Genomic DNA, 22,679 nt, shown 5'->3' with positions numbered 1-22,679 from the left:
TTTAATAAATATATAAAAAAAAGATATGGTCCAAAAACGACTACTGTGGTATCCCACTAACAATGGATAAAGTAATCAGAGTATGTACCTTTCTATCACTGAGCCAGTTACTTACCCACTTACACACATTCTCGCTCAGACCAAGCATTCTCATTTTATACACCGACCTTTATTTTATGTTCTTCTATTTGCTTCAATAACAGATTTTTAGTGGCTTCTGTTATATTTGGCAGGCTACAGAAACCCCTATGAGGATTTTATTGTTGTTTTTCCCTCCATGTATATCCACCCATAGAGGCTGCACATGTCCATCTTCCTCACAAATATCTTCCCATAATGAAGGCTTTAAATAAAATTTTACATAAAGACGAATTCCTCCCACTTTCCAGTTTTTACGATCTTTTCTGAACAGACTGTAACCCTATAAGTTTATCACCCAGTCACAGCTTTCATCCAACTAGGTCTCCATTATTCCCGCTATGGCATGGTTTTCCTCATACATTATTACTTTTAGTTTGTCTACTTTATTGGTTATACTTCTAGCATTAGTCATCATACAATTTAGAAGGTTTTAGTTATTTTTGATTATGATTTTAAGCCCTTAAGGACAGACCCTTTTTTCATTTTTGTTTTTTCCTTTTCATTTAGAAAAATTCATAACTCTTTTACTAATGCATTAATGTAGCTGTCTGAGAGCATGCTTTTTGAGGGCCGAGTTGTATTTTTCAATTGTAAATATGAAATGTACCATATAATGTACTGAAAAACTTTGAAGTGGAGGGAAAAGGAATAAAAGCGCAATTCTGCTATCTTTGAAGGGTCTTGTTTCCACAGTGCACACTATAGCAAAATGTCATGACAACTTTATTCTATGAGTCAGTATGATTACTATGATACCAAATTTCTACAGTTTGTTTTGCTGTACTACTGATTTTTAAATATTTAGTCTTCATAGGGGACATTCATTTTCAATCGTTTGATTGCTCCTGTAGTATGATGTGAGGCCTCATTCACACAAGTGATTTTGTGCGGCTAAAATAGCTGCACAAATAAATCACAACCATCTGTACCATTGCTTTTCAATGTACAGATAGTCCCCTACTTACGAACATTCGTTTTACGAATTTCGCTAAATGCGAACAATCTGTTCTGCACAGTATGATATAATGCTATGGCATTACATCATACTGTGCAGGGACCGGGCAGGCTTCTATCAAGCCTGATAGAAGCCTGTCCGGTCAGATTGCTGGACACTGTGCGGGTTGCTAGGCAGCCAGGGGCCTTCTGAAAGGCCCTAGGGCTGTCTATGCAGAGCGCCTATCAAGCCGTGCGCTTGATAGGCACTCTGCCTAGGCAGCCCTGGGGCTTTTCAGGAGGTCCCCGGCTGCCTAGCAACCGCACAGCGTCCCACGATCTCATCGTGGGACGCTGTACGGGCCCCCTGAATGTCGGGTGCAGGCTGTTTCTTACAGCAGGCACCCGGCGGCAGCAGTTCCGACGAGCTGCGCCACTTGTCAGAACTGTTAACACTTTAAATACCGCTGTTAGCGCGGTATTTAAAGTGTTAACAGTTCCGACAATCGGCTCGTCGGAACTGCTGCCGCCGGGTGCCCTCTGTAAGAACAGCTGGCACCCGACGTTGTATGGAGCGGGATCCACCCACTACTTTTGGGTACACTAAGCCAATTGGATATGGCGAACCGGTGTATGCTTCTCCAACTGTATGCTGAAACGCACAAAAACTCTTCTCACCTCCAATCCGGTTTAATTGCAGTCCAGGACTTGTCGCTTCTTCAGCCCCTCCAAAGAGAAACTGGACTAGTTTGCGTTATCCTCTGACACTAAGGCCCATGGTGTCTGCTCCAGTTCCGTCAGTAGAGGACATCCACATAAAACCTGAACCACAAGTCTTTCTTACCTTTAAGCAATGCCGCCCAGCAAACCTGGGACGAGTTCATCAGGCCCTGGATTCAAAAGCCGCCTCAAAAAGCTTCAGAGGAAGAATCCCCGATGAAATGGGATTGAGATGAAAGGGTTTATTCCCATTGGAGGCCCTCGCAATTCTCATCTGAATGTGGCAGCTATGGTAATTTGGAACCACAGTAACTCCAACAGGGTATTTTACGGATATAGAACCCAAAGGGGAGGATGACCCGTATGTTCCGCTGGAACCCAATAGAGGAAGCGGCTGCTATTAAATTGATAGACTCCCGACAGGTTGAGCCATAATATGTGAATTATTGTTTATCTCTTTTTTTTCCCCAAAAAAATAGATTCCCACCTAGGTAGAGCGAAATGTACTTTCAAGAACTTTATGGACTCCTGTTGTAGAACCATTTCCTTATTTGCTTATTTAAAGGGGGAACACCCCCTGTAAAGATTGCCCTATGCTGAGATGATTTTGTTTGTCCTCAAGGGTGTTCCTTTCCTTTATTTCCTTGTTTCCCAGACTGGTGCAGACATATTATGTAAATATGGACTGTGTGACCTAAACTGCACCCAGGGATGAAGGTCAGAAACAAACAACCTTAATTTGTCTGGCAACATTTGCAGAAAAGACTTTTCAGGACTCTTTATAAATTGACTGTTTCAGTATTTAAAGGGCACTTATCCTAATGCTGCTAAAGTAGTCGGTAATTAATTTATTGCAACATTTAAAAAATGCTCAGGAGGATCAAAGTAATAAAAGTTAACCCATAAGTGACAGCCCCATTGCCTTTTTACATTCTAGCTAAGTGGGCTTTAATCCTCAGGGTCATAAAAACATGCTCGCTCTGAGGATTAAAGCCACATGGGCTGTGGACGTGACAGCTCCATGCTGTCAGTTCCCAGAAGTAAACGACAACCTGGAGCTGTCAGAAGGGGCCAGGATATCAGACCCCCGGTCATGTAATCGGCACTATCCAATGAATCATCCACGATCCACGATGGAAGGTCCATTGCGACCGAAACGTTGCCGAAATTTTTGTAATGGGGAAATAAATCTTGTATTTTTCTACATTGCTGAATGCTGCCAGTCACTATTTTCTTTATATGAATCATCCACGATGTCTCGCGATGATTTGGTCCAAAAAGGACCTTCTGCCGTCTTTTGCGCATGTGCGCCTAAGTAAAAATAGCGAAGCACGTGCAGCGTCCGAGGAGCAGGCCTGCAGCCGAGGAGACAGCAGAGTAGAGAAATACCTTGTCACGGGGCTCTACCATCACCTCCTGAAGGGTTGCTTGGGACGTGACCCTGTTACTGTTACTGGGGAGATCACGAAATGGGTAACCGTGGTTACCTGAAGTACTGTTTGCCACTCATGATGCCAACGTTCCATCCTCTGCAGTGGATCTCTCTGACCTAATCCTGGGGAATAAAGTAATCCACAGAGTGTGTTTTTCTGACCAAGAACCTGGAATATTCGGTTCTGCTCATTTACTTAACTCTTTGCAGGCAAATAACAATAAACAGTCTTATGTAGATAAACACAATTTAAAATAGTGCTGGATCACTGAGGATTCTTGGGGCATTGCTCAACCACAGTTCAAGTTATCTGTTGGTTTTCTCTCTCCCAGTAACTATGGCTGAATAAATGACAGGCGAGAGCTGACTGTGATTGGCTGAGGCGCTCAGCCAATCTCAAGCCGCTTTTTCAGCAGGCGGGGATTTTAATTCCCTGCTACTGAAAGAACTGTATTGGGGAGGCGGGGACAGCGCAAAGAGGACACAGCTGAGCCCCGACAGCTGAAGAAAGGTCAGTATGTAGTTTTTATTATTTTTAACACTACTTAGCCTTGTTTTTCTGAAAAAAATTACGGAGTGCCAGCAGCTAGATCCTCTAGCACAGCTGGCATCTGTGACAGCTGCAGTAGGGAGTTCTTTATTCCCCGCAGGGATTTAGAATTCCTTTGCCGTATCTGTCACAGATGTAACAGGTCCAGCAGGAAATTCTTTAATCCCCGCAGGAATGAAGAAAACATCTGCCACATACGGCAAATGTTTTCTTCATTCCCGCGGAGGACATCACAGCGGCAGACAGGTAAGTATATTTTTATTATTTTTCTTTTTTTTTTTACACTAAAATGGTTGTTTTTCAGGGATTATATTTAAATATCTTCCCTGAAAAACAATTAAGGGGTGCCAGCAGACCATTGACTTCAATGGAGCCTCCGGCAGCGGCCGTGGCTCCGTTGATGGCAAAGCGTGCATTTCCTATGGCGCATGCATGTCCTATCTTTACAGGCGCATGCCTATAAAACATGGGAAATGCATTGGATGTAATAGACGCGTGTTTTTGTGCGTGCGCATGCATGCACAAAAACACGCTCGTGTGAAGCCACCCTAATTGAATAAATTCCAGGCCCCACTGCTCTCTTATAAAACCATTAAACCGCCAAAACAATAAAACGCCTCCCATAAGTGACCCCATTTTGAAATCTAGACCCCTTAGCCAATTTATCTAGATGTGTACTTAGCATTCTGACTCCAGTAAGCAGATTGGGCCCCAATGGGTATGTTTCTGAACACAGGACAAACAGAAATTTTGATTTTTGGGGTGCAAGTCTTAATTCATATGTGTGCTGTACATAAACTTTTTTTTTAATGATACAATTGGCAAAAAATGAAAATTGAAATTTTTTCCTCCTGTTTTGCTTAGATTCATTAACAAACTGTAGGGTAAAAAATATGCAGTACACCTCTAGATGAATTCATACAGGGTCTAGTTTTTAAAAAGGAAGGTCATTTGTGGTTTTGGCAGCTCAAGGGCTCTGCAAGTGTGCTATGTGGCCTAAAAAGCCTTCAAGCAAAATTTCTGTTCTGAAAGCCATTGGTTGCTCTTTTCATTTTGGGCCCTGTTGTGAATCTAGACAGAAGATTAGACAAAAGACATACTTCTGAACACAGGACAAACAGGGGTATCCATTTTAGAGTGCAAATCCTCATTTTCATGTGCAGTATAGAAAAAAAAAACCCTGTCTTTAAAATGATATATTTGCAAAAATATGAAATGGTATTTCTTTTCTCTAAATTGCATTAACTCCTGAAAAGAAACTGTGGGGTCAAAATACTTATGACACCCCTCAGTGAATACAAGATGTTTATTTTTTTAAATGGGCTCATTTGTGGGTGTATCTATCATTCTGATACCTGGAAGCCTTTGCAATCAAAAACAAAATGTTTTTCAAAATGTTAAATTTGTACGTCTCCTTAATGGTTTAAAAAAAAACACACGATTTTCCAATTTGCTTCCAAAATAAAGTAAACAAATAGAAATATATATCTCATCAGAAATTTCAACCGCATGTTTGCACATATTTGAGATATTGTAGTTGAAAAGTGAAAAAATGTCAATTTTTTCAACATTTTCCCAAGTTTGGCACTTTTAATAAATATACACAGAATCACTTGGATATGCAAAACCTTCACGGAGTTATTCTATGTTAAAGTGTCACATGTCAGCTTTCCAAAATTTGGCTTTTTCCAATAAATGAATCAGTGTCCCCAAACATAATAGTTTCCCTATGCAGAGTGTCTAATCTTGTGTATCAAAAACAAAAAAAGTTAAAATTTGTATCCAAACTCATTCCCACATTGCACACTACAGGTCTCGACTAAGGGCTCAGTTAGGCGGGTGCCGATCCGCCTGTGTGGACCACTCTCTGCATGACCGGCTCCATTGTCGGCCATGTGTTCTCTCTTCCAGCTGGTGCAGAGAGTCAACCGGAGGGATAAAAAAACTTCAAAAGGGATTTATTAAACACCCTATGCACCCTCCAAGAACCCGGTAAATCTAACTCATAAGCGTTATGGCAAAGTAACCGATAAAACGCAGCATGAGCTTTACCGAGGGGAGCTTCAATTTTAAATTCTTCGTGGACAGATAGACCTTTTGACCCACCTTAAATGGCTCCAACACAGTGGACCTTTTACAACTACGTAGTTACATACGACCACTTGCTTACTCCAGATTCTTGTGCACACCATTCCAGACCTCCCGCAACTCACTAGTAACAACATCCACAGTAGGACAAACTGTAGGTACTTAAATGAAAGTCAGGAATCGGGGATGCCGACCGAACACACAGAAGAAAGGTGACACCCCGGTCGCAGAACTTATACAATTAATTATGGCAAATTCGTCCAAAGGTAAAAACTCTACCCACCGACTGACCCTCTCGCCCACAAAAAGACTCAAGTATTGTACCAAGTCTTAATTTTTTCCCAGTTTGCCCATTCGTCTGCGGATGAAACGCTGAGATGTTCCCAAGTTTTTACAGAAAGCCCTCCAAAATTGGCCCACGAATTGCACCCCCTGATCCGAAACTATATTGATCGGTATTCCGTGCAATCTTATAATCTCTCTAATAAAAATCTTCACTAATTCAGCGGCAGACGGTAATTTTTCTAAAGCAACAAAATTGTCTATTTTCAAGAATCTGTCAACAACTACTAAAATGGTGGAACAACCTTTTGACAAAGGCAGGTCCGTGACAAAGTCCATGGACATGTGCGACCATGGACTACCAGGTAATGACAATGGCATTAACGGTCTCTCAAGGCTCTTACGCCGACTCTTACCATGTGTACAAGCTGAACACCGATTTACGAACTCCTGGACCTCCTGTGCCATGCCGGGCCACCAGTAGAATCGGGAACATAGCTGAAGAGTCCCCTGGATCCCCGGATGCCCTCCAAAAATGGAGAAATGAGACTCCTCCAGAACCAACAACCGCAGAGACGTCGCTACAAATAACTTCCCTGCCGGAAGCCCCTCAGGAGCTTCTTGTTGGTATTCCTGAAGCTAAGCTGCAAGGTTGCCCGACACCAGGCGGGAGGATGCCTTCCGGAGAAGAGTACATAACCTCCGGAGTCCCGAAACTGCAGGAGAGGGCGTCAGCTTTCACATTTTTATCTCTCGGCAGGTACATGACTGTACTGTAAAATTGAACCTCAAGAAGAAAAGCGCACTCCTGGCTTGCCGCACATTGAGACGCTTAGCATTCTCAAGATACACTAAGTTGGCTGGTGTGTCACAGCAGGAAGTGGTAATGCCTTCCCCGCATGTCTATTGGCTAGAAAATGGCGCTAAAAATGCGGGGAAGAAAATGCAATTGACTCGAGTACTGCGTGGTGTTCGTCTCCAGTAAGGAGCATCTCGAGTACCCTAATGCACGAACGAGCATCAAGCTCGGACGAGTGTGCTCGCTTATCTCTAATCAAAATGCAATACCAAAATATTGCATTATATTGTATAAGCAATTAAATGATCGCAAGTTCAAGTCTCCTTTGTTGACTAATAAAAAGGTGATAATTTATGAAATAAAGATTTTTTAACTATTCTAAAAATTATTAAAACATTAAAAAAATCACTCGTTGCGTCAAAAAAAAAAAAGAAAGACAATTTAAAAATTGGTATTACTAATCCTGCATGGTTAACTTCATAAGATAAAAAAATAAATAAACAAATAAATTGCAATGCCGGAATTACACTTTTTTGGTCACTCAATGTCCCCAAAAAAAATGGAATAAAATGTTCCCCAAATAGGTTCGACACAAATTACAGATCACCCCACAAAAAAACGGACTCACAAAGCCACAGTAGTGGAAAAATAAATAAAAAAAATATGGTGGCAGAAAGCAATTTTTTTTTCTTTTTTTTAAAATGTATTTTAGTTTTTTTTTCTAAGTATTACTATATATATATATATATATATATATATATATATATATATATATATATATATATATATATATATATATATATATATATATTTATATATATATATATTTTTTTTCTTTTTTAATTGTATAAATTTGGTATCACTGTTACAGTACTGACCATACTGGCCATAAAAATTCTCTCCCATCCTTCAAAAAATTGTGCTTTCTTTTTTCTTTCCCATTTCACCCTGATTTTTAAAAGTCTTCCAATACATTATATGGTATGTTATGTGACCTGGATGCAGGCGTATCAGTAACCCTGACTAAACCCTGAAGTAAAACTGACTCTTTCACACAGGCTACAAAATCTCACTACAAAATCATTGCTACAAAACGCATGTATGTGAAGCCCATAGTTTCCAATTAGTTATTTCACATGATAGATGCTTTGTAGCCTGAAAGAACCCACTGGAAACCATGGGCTTCACATACATGAGTTTGTAGCGATGATTTTGTAGCCCGTGTGGATGTGGCCTCATTAAAGTATTTTGACACTTTATAGGGGTTGTGCCATGTATGAAGGGTAACCCCTATCCACAGGGGAATAATTGTCAGAACAGTGGGGGTCCAACCACCCGGCCCCCACTGAGCTAAAGAACAGGACATCCTGAAGTGGTGGTGGAATATGCACACCACTGCTCTGTTCAATGGGACCGCTGGAGATAGTTCTCTAGATAGGGGAGAACTTTCAAACTCGGCACAACTCCTTCAATTAAATAATAATCTGTATGGGAATTCTGTTAGAATTATGTTACAACTTTTGTGACCCTTGTTTTGAAAGATAAGAGGAAGGTAACTTTGGGTGTTAAAACAAGCTGAGGGTAAAGGAATGCAGTTCGGTGGCTAGAAGTTACATTTTGCTCTTTTATAAATTGTTTCTAGTAGATACGGGGAGCAATTATTCAGCCAGCAGAATACAAAGTTACCTTTATGCCGGCTTCACACGACCAGATTTCAATTGCAGAATCCGTGATCATCACCCTTGTGGTCGATACACGGTAATCTGCAAATATGGAAAACATAGGGGGGTCGCATTTCGGATAGTAATTGCGATTTCCACGAGTGGATTTAAAAGTGCAGTATGGTCTGTTTGTGCGCAATCCGCACGGACAGTCTCCATTGAAGTCAATGGCAGCCATCCGACCCCCAGCCTATCTGCAATTAACATTGCGGGTAGGCTATGGGTAGCTGCGTCATTGCCTAGCGATGTCAAAAAAACAAATACTTAAAAAAAAATCTGTATTGTGCATGACTGACGAGGGTCTGCGGTCATTCACAATACAAAAATGACAGGTACGCAGGGTCACCAGCTGGTTTTAGAGAGGGATTCTGCTGTGGGCTCCCGCATGCCGAATCTACCTCGTTCATGTGCAGACGGCCTTAACCTGGGTTTTAAACAAAAAAAATGGTTGTTGTTGGGGAGAAAATTTGTCCACCAAATTTTGTGTAAAAACAGCCGTAATCTGCAGTTAGACTGGAATTGCATACACAGAGGAACCTTATCATCCATTACTACATCCTGACTAAAATTACAAACTAGTTTAAGATGTATAAAAGTGGTTTAGCCGAGGAACACAGCAAAAAGTCAGGGTGTCTGCCTTTGTCCCGAGGAGGTGCTGGAGCATTGCGGCCTACTCACCACCAATAGCTGTGGGCTCTCCTCAGACGCTGGTCCCCGCGGGGCTTCACTTCTGGTCTGCGGGCTCCCGGTCGCATATATTTATTTTCAGCCCCATTTCAGCACTATTCAGCAAATCCAGCAACGGGAGAGAAGACTGACAGTGCTTCCACCTGCCGCTGGGAGGAGAGGACAGTCAGCACTTTCATCTGTTGCTGGGGAGAGAGTTCTGCCAGTGCGTCCACCTGCCACTGGGAGGAGAGGACTGTCAGCACTTTCATCAGCCGCTGGGGGGTCAGAGCATCCTACCAGGGACTCTGACACCAGCTGTTAAATCCCTGGCCTCCAGCAGAGCGTCCTGGTGCTGCAGCAGCCGCCATATTAGTCATCCCTGGCGGTAGGGAGAGACAGCAGAGCTCCCTACCTATAAGACCCAGCCTGCTTATAAGGTCCAGCCTTATGAGGTGGATTGAAGGCCCCATAAATTAACCCCCTCTGAATTTGGAGAACATCACCTGGGTCCTGTGAGGGAGAACTCACCAGCTTGCACAGATAAGAGTCTTCCCACTCACAGCCTGCAGCCCAGGGCCTCTTTATTGTCGCCACACAATAGACCTCTATAGCAATTCAGGTGCAAAAGAGAGTCTGCACCCCACAACTGAGAAAGCAAAGCATCTGCCAGACTTTGAATCCAGTGCTACTCCAAACGTCTACTAGTTTATGCAGAAACAGCAACACTTTCAACTCTGCCTCATGCAACTTTCACATTAATGACATCTAACTAGTTCACTCTTGCACCACCTAGTGGCTTAAAGTGAAAATTGCTGGTACTCAATATATTTTGACTTTTCACTGAGGATTTTTGCATATTTATCTTAACTTGTCATAAAGAGGATTTTTTTTTGCACTTACAAACAAGCCCACGACCAAAAATAGCAGCACTACAGTGACTAACTTACAATTTAGCCTATATTACTATTTGCTCCCCCATGATCCTTCTGCACTTTGGAAAACCATGCAAGATAATAACACACCAATTTGAACAAATAAGCCCTTCATTTCTCCCAGCGTAGTGACATTTGAAAGCAGACACAATGGGGAAGAACATCAAAATTGCCAACCCTGAGACAAACAAAAATACTAAGACCCCCAACAAATACCTGGAAAATAAAAAAGTCCCCAATTCCCCTCACCAGAGATTTCAAAACCGATGAGAACAAAGAACATTGTAGAGGAAGGCAGATCGTCATCCCTACTTGCTCAGCCCCTAATTTTGGATTCAGATAGTGATCTCGAAGAGGGTGCGCAAGCTCAGGAGGTCTCAGAATTAAGAGATTACATCAAAGCCTTGCCAACTAAGAATTGCATTAGAGACTTATTTAAAGAATTTACCCAGACAATCAAAGAGGAGATATCGGAGATGAGGAAGGATGTAAATCAAATATACACAAGAGTACAATCCCTGGAGGACACTTATGCCCAGGTCGTCAGCCACTCCGAGAGAGTGACAGAGATCCTCATGATAAACATAAGCAAGCTTATTTTCAAAAGTTGCAAATAGATGACCTTGAAAATCGTTCAAGGAGCAACAACATCCGAATCAATGGAATCCTTGAATCTGTCTCGGATAAAGAGATACCGCTGCCAATTTCAATGAACTCCTGGGTAAACCAAATGACCATGATCTGGGCCTTGAAAGGGCACATCGAGTCTTTAGACCCAGATCAATCAACACAGACAAACCGAGAGATATATTATGTTGCTTAAAAAGCTTCAAAGTCAAGGAGGAGATTCTATACAAAACTAGAATGGCTAAGAAGATAGAATATGTCAATAAAGAGATCTTAATCTTCCAAGCCCTATCCAAACTAACTCTGGATTTAAGAAGGTAGCTCCAACCCTTCACTAAAGTTCTGAGGGAAAAGGCTATACCCTACAAATGGTTGTTCCCCTTCGGCTTGGCTATATTTGGGCACAACAGAACCTGGACTATTAGAACTTCCCAAGATCTTACTATTGTCCTACCCAAATTAGACCTGGGTCATATCCAAATTCCCAATTGGACCACAGCTGAAGACGCTCTAAGTATACCTCCTCTTCCTAGGTGTGAGACCTGGTTGTCGGTAACACCACATAAAGCTAAGAAGTCCTGAACTCACGACTCGGACTCTTATAAATCGCCTGGAAGAGGGCACCTTAATGACAACAATGGTAATGCTTGAATGTTAATCCATACATTTAACTATCTAATGATAAAACTTGAATGTCATACCCTTTAACTAAGTGGCACTACTTGGCAACACCGCTTGTTTTCTACTTCACTGTTTTGTTCTTCCACTGCATATTTTATTTGTTTCTGCTTTTATCCAACCATTACCCTACAGATATCAGACTACACTGGAAATCACGGATCTCCTGAGCTTTGCCACGTCCCCACAAATTCCTAATTCCTGCTTAAAACCTGGTCCCAGATAAAACATTGTCCCAATAATCTAATTACAAAAAACAAAGTCTTCACTAAAATGTTCAACGCCTCTACGCCATTGAAGAGGCATAGAGGGGTAGCTATAGTTTTACATAAAAGGGTTCCATTTCAAATATTAAACACCTTAGCTGATTACGAGGGCAGGTACATCTTGGTTAAGGGTACAATTGGTGATAGAACGTTTACCATGTCTAATGTGTATGCCCCCAACTCCTATCAAGACACATTCTTCACTAGTCTACTACAAGAATTCTCAGAGGGTGATCTTATCTTTGGCAGAGACTTTAATGTTCCGCTTAATCCTACCTTAAATACCTGTAATGGCTCTTCAGCGGTCTCTCTTCTCAAATAAAAAAAAAATTTAAATCTGTTAGCAGATCTCCACCTGGTGGACCCATGGAGGGTTCTTAACCCAGATACGAAAGATTTCTTCTTTTATTCCTTGGTACAGAAAAAAATACTCAAGAATAGATTACACAGGTCTGCGATGAAAAAATTGTAGCATATTTAATTAGTGGGTTCAACAGTATTTTTTGTGCTGATTACGGTAGATTACGGTAAAAATAGTGAAAAAATTCCATTACCCCTAGATAAGTCACAAATTTCACCTGAAATTTTCTTATTTTCAGGGTTTTTCAGGTTCGGTACGCGTACAACAACGAATCTAAACTGTCTGCTAGGCATGACCTTGACTGCAGTCAGTGACTCAGTGTGAAGCCAGCCACAGTGGTGTACGCATCAAACAGTTTTGTGATACGGTATTTAGAAGAAATGGCTACTAGAAGATGTGTCAACTCTCCTAACTGTTTCTGTTATATTTGTGGGTCTTATACCGTCAAGAAGCAACAAAGGAACATTTCTAATTTTGTTCAGAAGGTGTATTTTGCATACTTTGGTATGAAATTAGGGGACCAAGATAAATCTTGGGCTCCCCATATAGTGTGTTCTGTGTGTGTTGAGGAACTGAGACAATGGTTTCAAGGTAAGAAGAAATCATTTCGTTTTGGAGTACCCATGGTTTGGAGAGAGCCTAAAAATCACAGTGATGACTGTTATTATTGTTCTTGTTCAGTGCAAGGTTTCAATTTAAAAAACAGGAAGGACATTTCATACCCAACCAACATATGTTTGGCTATTCGCTCTGTTCCTCATGGACCTGACTTGCCTATTCCTTCACCTCCGGATACCCTGGACAATATTTTAGACGATTTAGACCAAATGTCACATAGTAGCAGCGATAATGATGACAGCTCTGATCCAGGTACCAATGACCCTGAACTTTTCTCTCAATCTGACTTGAACGATTTAGTACGAGATCTGGGCCTACCAAAGGATTCAGCGGAAGTGTTAGGGTCTAGACTTAAAGAAAGACATATGTTAGCCTCCGGTGTTTCATTTTCATGGTACCGACTTAGAGAAAAGGAATTTGTCCCTTTTTTTACACATGAGGGTAAACTAGTTTTCTGCAACAATGTACCTGGAATCATGGAAATGTTCAACATAACGTATGACCCAGAGGTATGGAGACTTTTCATAGATTCGTCAAAAAGGAGTTTGAAAGCCGTACTTCTTCACAATGGTAACCAATATGCTTCTGTGCCTGTTGGACACTCAGTCCATTTGAAAGAATGCTACGAAAATCTTTGGTTTGTTCTTAATAAGCTCAGCTACTCTGACCATAAATGGACCATTTGTGGGAATTTGAAAGTTATTTCCATGTTACTAGGTCAACAAAGTGGTTACACAAAGTTTCCATGTTTCCTCTGTGAATGGGATAGCCGTGACAGGAAACAACACTATGTCAAGCAGACCTGGCCAATCAGAAAGGCTCTTATTCCTGGAGTTAAAAATGTTGAAAGACAAAGTTTAGTGGATCCTAAAAAGATCTTACTTCCACCACTTCATATCAAATTGGGACTAATGAAGCAGTTTGTGAAAGCATTACACAAAGAAGGAGAGTGTTTCAAGTATCTTTGTGAACAGTTTCCTGGTCTATCAGGTGCTAAGCTGAAAGAGGGAGTCTTTGTTGGGCCTGACATAAGAAAACTTTTAAAAGATGAAATCTTTGTCACTAAAATGGAAATGGAAGAAAAAAATGCCTGGAATTCATTTAAACTTGTTGTAACAGGCTTTCTTGGAAATAAAAAAGACCCAAACTACAAAACTTTGGTTGCTGAATTGTTACAAAACTACAAAATCTTGGGCTGCAACATGAGTGTCAAAGTTCATTTCCTTCACTCACATCTGGACTACTTTTCAGAAAATCTTGGGGCTGTAAGTGAGGAACAAGGAGAACGTTTCCATCAAGATCTAAAAGAAATGGAGTGCAGATACCAAGGTCGATGGAATGTCAACATGATGGAAGACTACTGTTGGATGTTAAAAAGGGAAAATTCACAAGAACACAGCCGAAAAAGTACCAAAAGAAGCTTTGATGGAAAAAGAAAACGTTTTACAAAGACTTATAATAACTTTGCAACACATGTGTATCACTATTATGCTTATTTTAGCTAGGTATTGTTGTTTTTTTCATGTTAAAATAATAAAAACAAATAAAAAATTTTCAGTTTTTTGTATTTTTTTCCAAATACTTCAACTTTATTTTGTAGGCAAGCCTTACATGATAGAACAAAACCCATGTTATTTTTGAAATCTGTGCAAAAAACTACATAAAGATGATTTAACAAAATCAAAACAATTTTTTAAAAAGTTTTTTTTGCAGACCTGTTATTTTTTGTCACACATTCCTTGCTAGATTCAATCACCAAAACATTCTATGACTCTATCCTCTACTTAGACCACGCCCCTATTTTTATGAGGATGGCTTTCTCCCCCAGGAGGAGATCTGCAACCAATTGGCTATTAAATGACAACCTGCTGAATAACAAGGAGGATGTTGAATATATACAAAAAGGCTAACCGCATTACTTCAATGATAACGCTCTGGAGCCATATAACCCTACGATGCTCTGGGAGGCCCACAAGGCTGTAATAAGAGGCTTATTTATTGAACTTGGTGCTAGAAAGAAGAAAGAAAAAGAGAGAGATCTCTGCTCTCATTGAGCAGATTAAGAATATAGAATCCCGCAATAAGAAATCTCTCTCACCCCAACATGAAAAATACCTGTTCAACTTCCGTATTAAATTAAAAAAGCTTCTCAATCAAAAATTTGAATACCTCTTTTTTGCTAAATACAAACATTACGCCTTTGCCGACAAATGAGGTGAAAAGCTCGCAGCCCAAACTAAAACTCAGAATGCTCAGGCATTTATCCCTAAAATGAAAGATAAATATGATAAAATGTGTAGTGCCCCAGAACATCATTTATACATGTCCATCTTATGTGGATGCACTGTGCAAACCTGTCATGTCTATTTTCTGTATGTGTGTTGCACAGCTGCAGCACCTAAAGGGTTAACCCCCTTAAAATCATTGCCTGTCAGCTCTGCTGCTGAATGTATCTATCTTATAGTGTCATGTGGTACAAGTGAGGTGATAAATGTGAGTGTCTGAGAGCAGGATTGGTTGTTGATGATCGTCCACCTATCCATGCTGTTGGAGGACCCACAGTGATGCAGGGAAGCACCTTCAGCTTCCCTGCATTGAAAATGGAGAAAAAGGAAAGGTTCCCTATGAGGAGCTGAGGATTAGAGATGAGCGAGCGTACTCGCTAAAGCAAATTACTCGAGCAAGTATTGCCATTTTCAAGTACATGCCCGCTCATCTCAAAAGATTCGGGGTCCGGTAGGGGAGAGCAGGGAGGAACGAGGGGGGGGGGGGATCTCTCTCTTCACTGCTCACTCCCACAACTCACCGCTCATCCCCGCTGGCCCCCGAATCTTTTTTGAGACAAGCGGGCATGTAATTTGCTTTAGCGAATACACTCAATCATCTCTACTGAGGATCTTACTTTTCCCCCCATCCATTGGAGAAACCGCAGGGGCGCATGGGACATCTCTGGTTTTCCTTGCATCTAATATGGAGGAGACGGAGAGACAGCCTTACCGTATGTGAAACGCATGAGGAAAAGAGTGAGTCACTTAAAATCCCCCAGAGAAAGAGCACACCAAATCCAAATTGCTATTATACCAGGTACTCGTTCACATTACGGCAGTTATCTTTCCTGGATCACCACACAGAAGTACGTGATTTTAACACCCACAGCTTTAGAATTCTCCCCACTGTCATCTCCCTGCTCGGCTTTCAAATCCCTTGCCGCCAGCGCTGCGGGAGGAAGCGCTGTGATTGGATCGAGTGCCGGCCAATCGCAGCTGGCGTTCGATCATTCACAGCCTATCACAGCGCTGATGGCGGGGAATGACAGAGCCGAGCAGAGATGACTGCGGGGAGGATTCTAGCAGCTTGCTGCACCGCCGCCGGGGACACAGACACCAGCTGGGAGGTGAGTATGGAGGGTTTTTTTTTAACCCAGCGTATACTCAATTATAGCTTGGCTTATACACTAGTCAATAAGTTTTACCAGTTTTTTGTGGTAAAACTTATTGACTCGGCTTATATTCAGGTCAGCTAATACTCGAGTATATACGGTAATTCAGAAGCCGTAAAACATTTTATAGAGCAACATTCTGGCAACATTGACAGTTTTATTTATTATGGAATCGATTAAGTAGGAAATAGAAGAAAATTGAATGCAGATCAGGAAACTGTCTTAAAGAGAGAGGGCTCTGGATCTTGTCACTAGATACCAGATTCCCGGCAGGTATGAATATAAGAACTGATCTTCTATACACCTATTAGGTGTAGTATTTTTGATATATTGATACTGAATTAAAAAAGGATTTATTTATTAATATGGATGATATGTCATTTATAAGCAATAGGGAACCTAGTGAATAATAGAACAAATATGAACATTGCACAATGGTTTGTGAGCATTGCCGATGTACACATAAATTGATGGATTTTTAATAATAAAATAATAAATTAATGTGGCAAATTAACATTATATATTATATTTAAACTATATCAAATAAGAATATGTTAATTGTAGGTAATTTATATATGTGATATTTTGATAGCATGTATTTATAATTTGCTGCGGGATTTCCGCCGCTGGAAGCCTGCATAGGATTGCATTAACAAACGCAATCCTATGCAGACGGCAGCGGTTTGGCCGCGCAAAATCTCGCGTGGCAAACAAACCAAGGCATGTTCTATTTCTGTCACTCACACACTGCCGGCTCCGGTCTGCGCATGCGCCGGCTGCCTGGCAGCCGGCACATGAAAGACCCGGAGCTGCGGGATGCGGATGAGTACGCGCTGCTCTCTGCAGGCGCTCGGGTCAGGTCCCGCGGCGAGAATTCTCGCTGCCAGATCCAACTCGGCTGTCTGCAGGCGGCTTTAATGGACTTTATAGCTCTGTATGCAAAACTTGCAGACCCATTCCAGGTTTTGGAGTGCAAGCTTGCAATCCTTAGATGTGCTTGTTTTTCTGGTGCAGCAGATATGGAAGGAAATCATACAAACAGCATTGAAGGACAGCGTAGAGATGGATGCTGCCGACAGGATGCAACTGCTGAATCTGAAGTTGGTCTCACTGGGCAAGCTCTATGGCAGCACTCCCATGTATCTTCCTCTTCGTTTTTTGGCTCAGTACCTGGAACAACAAGTCTGCTCCTTGGATTGGCCGGAGGACTTCGTGTACATGACAATGTTGGAGATGAATGTGCAGGTTCCCACATTATTTGCACTATAGGATCATCTGTTCAGAATTAGGAATTTCTTCTGGGCGGAGGTGAAGAAGCCTCTCCATCTGCTGGAATGTATTCATGGACTGCTCTCCGGATATGTAAATGACCTTAATACCGCCCCGAGCCTTGAAAAACAGCAATTTAACACAATCTGTGTGAAGGCAATCTTTACTTAACTAGTTGAGCTTCAGTTGATGGACCCCCAAACCGGCATTGAAGACTTTCTTTTGGACTTTAGAACATTTAAAGACCAGATTGGAACAGTTGACTTCTTAAACCAAGTTTAAAGGGATTTTCCATTTGTAACCTATTGATAGTTTTTCCTCACGATAGGTAATCAATAATAGCTTTGCAGGGGTTTGGGATCCCACTGATCAGCTGTTCCCTGGACCTATATGCTTCTGCAATGATCTGATTTTTGCAAGAAGCATGCAGCTCTGTTCAGACTATAGTGGCCTGGTTTGTTGTTACAGGCAAAGTGCCCTCTCCCTTCATTGGGAGATTTGCCTGTAATATAAAGCCTGGCCACTGCAGTGGAAACAGCGCTGTCTGCTTCCTTCAGAAATAAGCTCAGTGCCCAAATGCATTGGCTCAGCAAACAGGTGATTGGCATGGGTCTGAGGGGGTGAACCCTCATCTATTTATCATTGAGAGCCATAATAGTTTACAAGTGGACACCACCTTTAAGGGTACAATCCGATATCGCAGAGAAAATCTGCACCAAAATTTGCATGGGGATTTTGCAGCAGATTTTCATTACAGAATTCACTAGCTGCATTGCAATGAATTGAATTCTTTTGTGAAAACCACAGCATTTCCTCAACAATTAGAGCATGCTGCAGGTGTAATAATACCCAGCAAGCTTGTCTTCCGCCGTAGACTGTTCCCACTGTAAGTGAATGGTGTTCGCTCCAATCCCACTCCCTTAGGGTGGCTACCCACTAGCAGTTTTTTCCCGCTGTGAATTCACTGCGTTTTTTTTTTCCAATTGTCAATGGGACTTTCTAATGTTAAAAACGCAATGCACCCAAAACACAAGTTGTCAGTTTTGCGTTTTTGGTGCGATGCGTTTTTAATAGAGATGAGTGAGCATACTCGGCCACGCCCCTTTTTGCCCGAGTACCGCGATTTTCGAGTACTTCTGTACTCGGGCGAAAAGATTCGGGGGGCACCGTGGGTGAGTGGGGGGTTGCAGCGGGGAGTGGGGGGGAGAGAGGGCTCCCCCCTGTTCCCCGCTGCTACCCCCCGCGCCGCCACGCCTCCCCCCGCCCCCTGGCGCCCCCCGAATCTTTTCACCCGAGTACAGAAGTACTCGAAAATCGCAGTGCTCGATCGAGTAATTACTCGAAACGAGTACGTTCGCTCGTCTCTAATAGTTTTCCTTTTAACCAAATTAGCCATCCATTACGGGGGTTTACATAAAGATGAGTATATATTTGCACGGTGCAGGTTTATTTTTCTGTCATAGTCCCCCTGGAACACTCTGTGAAGCTCCAATCTTGTTTTAAATAATTCATCATGTGTCTTTGACGATAAAGTGTTTTGTAGTTCACATTCCAGGATCTGGATTTTAGCCAGGAGAGTCTCAGTTTTTTTGAGTTTATCTTTTTTGTATCTAGCTCCTAGTTTTATGAGAGCGCCCCTCATGTAAGCTTTATGCGCATTCCAAAGTATCACAGGGTCAATATTTGGGGTATTGTTTAGGGCAAAGTATTAGCTTCTGCCTGTAAATTTATACTACAAGTGAATGATGCCTGTAACTACTCGTGAAACCAAGCTTAATTCAAGTAAAGTTTTACCGGGCTTCAACCGTTCCTGTAGACCCGAGGTGTAATACACAAGTCCCTGTGTTGTTACTCTGCCGCATAGATTAACAGTGTGTAGGAACGGTGGCGTCACAACGTGATATCTACGAATACTACCTCCCTCATCCTGAGGACTACTAACCCTATCCTTTGGTGCAGTAACTCCCTCCGGGACTAAGAGTTGGTAAGAACCACCTAGACAGGTCCATACATTACACCCTCCCAACTCCAGCAGTATGCTTGGATAGAGAGTCATTCCCTGCCACATCTCCCTCAGGGGTGTTGCAGAAGCTGCAGCGTCCCTACTTTCTTCAGTAACTCATATGGGTAACCCGTCTTTACCTCCCCCCCACCGTTGCACTATGCTGAATAATAAATATTATAAGTGATCTGTATAAGTACAGAAACTAATATAAAAACGAGTATACTCGCTCATCTCTAGTTTTTAACATTAGAAAGTCCCATTGACAATTGGAAAAAAAAAAACGCAGTGAATTCACAGCGGAAAAAAAACGCTAGTGGGTAGGCACTCTTACATTGTACTATACATTGCTGCGGACTTTCGGTTTACATTCCGCAACCAAACTTCTATAGCAATTCCGCAATGTGTGAGGTTGCCCTTAAAGTCCGCTTATCACGGTTCCACTACAAGTTCATCTGAGAGCACATTTACCAGCTGACCAACGATGGTTCTTCTTAATTTGCATTTAGCTTTAGGTTGTCACTCAGGCACATTTTTACCAGAAGCCTCAATCTCTTCCACTCTTCAGGCCAAAGGCATTACAAGGCTGGATTCATGCAGAGCATTTCTGATGCAGTAAAAACCGAGTGCTTGTTTGCATGCTTTTGTGTCATGCTTTTCCTTACTGCATACTGTATAATTGCACGTGGTTTTGTAGATGCCGTTTTTAGCACATCAAAAGTGCCTTATATGAATACTCCGTAATATTCATCAGCTGCTTTTCACACTGCGGATATTGGCGTTTCCCCCCTGGTTTTCCACACTCTTCTTGCTGCACTGTATAAGCAAACCATTATTCTAGTTCTGGTCATCGGCATGTATTCTAGATGTACATTTACCCTGTCTGTTCTTGATGTCATCGGAGATCATATTCACTGGTTATTTCCTTGTCCTCCAGTGCTCCGGCCACCTGTCATCGTGATGGCCAACTATACCATGCAAACTACTCTTCAACTTCATCACCAGCTTTAGAGAAATTGGTGTTGCCACACCGTATCTCCTCTCCATCCAGGAAAATGTATTTTACCTTCCTTTCCTGGATTTTTTGGATAAGCGCTGCTTCTCTGCCTGCTTTCCTTCTTGTCACTGACAGATCTTCTGAGTGCCTAGACCGTCTTTGTGTCTTCTTAACTGATCCCCCCACTGAACATTTTAATATCCATATGCTGCATCACAAACCATTTGGACATAAATGTCCACACAATGTCTGTTACTCTATGGGTCAGCATGATGGGCTGCTTGGGAATGTGCCTGGTCACCAGCGCCTCCTCTGGTTACACATTCTCTGAGTACTACATGTTTCCTAAGCAAGTGCCATCTTACTGCCATGCCAATGCTCAATATCTATATATGGTCTTACCAGCTGCATGGACATTGGTGGCCATTCACTGTGGCCATCTCCGCTTGGCTAACTCTGGTCTTCATGCTCAAAATCTTCCTTTACTGCTCCAAATATGAGGCATCTTGTTCTGCTGCATAGATAACATCAATATGCTGGTCCCCTTATGTATGCAGCGGTACAAAATTCCCCATATTTAATACCATAAAGGAAGATGTAAAACATGAAGTACATGGGCTTGAATGACAATGTTCACAGGCAGGTTAGATTCCATGGGCGGGAGCCTGTCACGGAATTCCACCCTGCCCATGGCAAGAGGACATTACTTACCAGTCCGGATCCACTATAACACCCCAAATGAACTTACCGTAGGTATGGCCGGAGGCCTAAACTTTGTCACGGTGACGCCAAACTCTATTTGCACACTCCGGAAGATGGCGCAGAAATAACGGAGACAAGTCCAGTTTAGTTTAGTAATCTGAGAGTTAGCAGATTTAATAACTTTGGTGTTTTGCAACAACAGATTAACTTTACAATTCTCCGAAGAATAGGTATTCAAGAATGCAGTAATACACAAGCAAGATACAGTAATGTTGAATTGATGATACTCTAACTTCAACGCTCTCTCTTATTTTTCTGAAGATTTGATTTGTTAGACAATTACCTGCGGGTGTGCTGCGGATAGGATGGCTTCCATTGACTTCAATGGAAGTCATCCCTGCGGTATCCACAGGAAAATGGAGCATGCTGTGATTTGTTTTCCAGACCAAAACGTCCAGAAAACAAATCTGCATGCTTTAATTATTTTGTGGGTGCCCATGTCTTCCTATGCACAGCTTGATTTGCTAATCTCCCGCGTGGGTATCCTGTGCGGGATCAGCAAGTCAAACCCGCCTATGGACACGAGGACTTAAGCCAACGTTCTCCACATTCAACATCTTCCTCTACTGCTCCAAAAATGAGGCATCTTGTCCTGCTGCATTCATAACATCAATCTATACCTTCTTTTCTATGCAGCAGTACAAGTTGTGCCGCATTTGGTTTAGTAAAGAAAGATTTTGAGCATGGAGAACATGGACTTAAATGGCAAGCCGATGTAGAATGTGTGAACGCTGAGAAAAGCTAATACAGCAGATTAATGTTATTTATGCAGCAGAACCAGATGCCTCTTTTAGAGCAGTAGACGAAGATGTTGAGTGTGAAGAATGTGGGCTTAAATGACAAGACAATGGAAAATGTGGAATTTGTGTAAACTGAGAAAAGGTGGTACAGCAGATTAACGTTTTCTCAGCTTCCACACATTCCACATTTGTGATCGGCTTGTCACTAGAGATGAGCGAACACCAAAATGTTCGGGTGTTCGTTATTCGTAACGAACTTCCCGTGATGCTCGAGGGTTCGTTTCGAACAACGAACCCCATTGAAGTCAATGGGCGACCAGAACATTTTTGTATTTCGCCGATGCTCGCTAAGGTTTTCATGTGTGAAAATCTGGGCAATTCAGGAAAGTGATGGGAATGACACAGTGACGGATAGGGCAGGCGAGGGGCTACATGTTGGGCTGCATCCTAAGTTCACAGGTCCCACTATTAAGCCACAATAGCGGCAAGAGTGGGCCCCCCCCCCTCCCAACAACTTTTACTTCTGAAAAGCGCTCATTAGCATGGCATACCTTTGCTAAGCACCACACTACCTCCAACAAAGCACAATCACTGCCTGCATGACACTCCACTGCCACTTCTCCTGAGTTACATGCTGCCCAACCGCACCCCCT

The 22,679-nt window shown here is 42.1% G+C and overlaps 1 long non-coding RNA gene across 2 annotated transcripts in view; it reads right to left on the bottom strand.

Annotated features, from left to right (window-relative positions):
* LOC136625965 (uncharacterized) overlaps nt 1–9,882 on the bottom strand; it is a 34,425-nt gene extending 24,543 nt beyond the window's left edge. Inside the window, exons 1-3 of one of the 2 annotated variants that reach the window (XR_010792606.1) lie at nt 9,864–9,882; nt 9,345–9,502; nt 8,632–8,708 (exon numbers count right to left, since the gene is read on the bottom strand). This is a non-coding gene — a long non-coding RNA (uncharacterized lncRNA). Of the gene's footprint in view, nt 1–8,631; nt 8,709–9,344; nt 9,565–9,863 lie in introns of those variants that run through there. The other variant, XR_010792605.1, reaches the window with a different exon arrangement.
* Between the last annotated feature and the right edge of the window lie 12,797 nt (nt 9,883–22,679).

This window comes from Eleutherodactylus coqui, chromosome 4 (assembly GCF_035609145.1).
Source record: "Eleutherodactylus coqui strain aEleCoq1 chromosome 4, aEleCoq1.hap1, whole genome shotgun sequence".
Classification (NCBI taxonomy): Eukaryota; Metazoa; Chordata; class Amphibia; order Anura; family Eleutherodactylidae; genus Eleutherodactylus; species Eleutherodactylus coqui.
The sequence above is the reverse complement of the archived record's forward strand: the minus strand, read 5'-3'. Positions and strand labels throughout refer to the sequence as shown.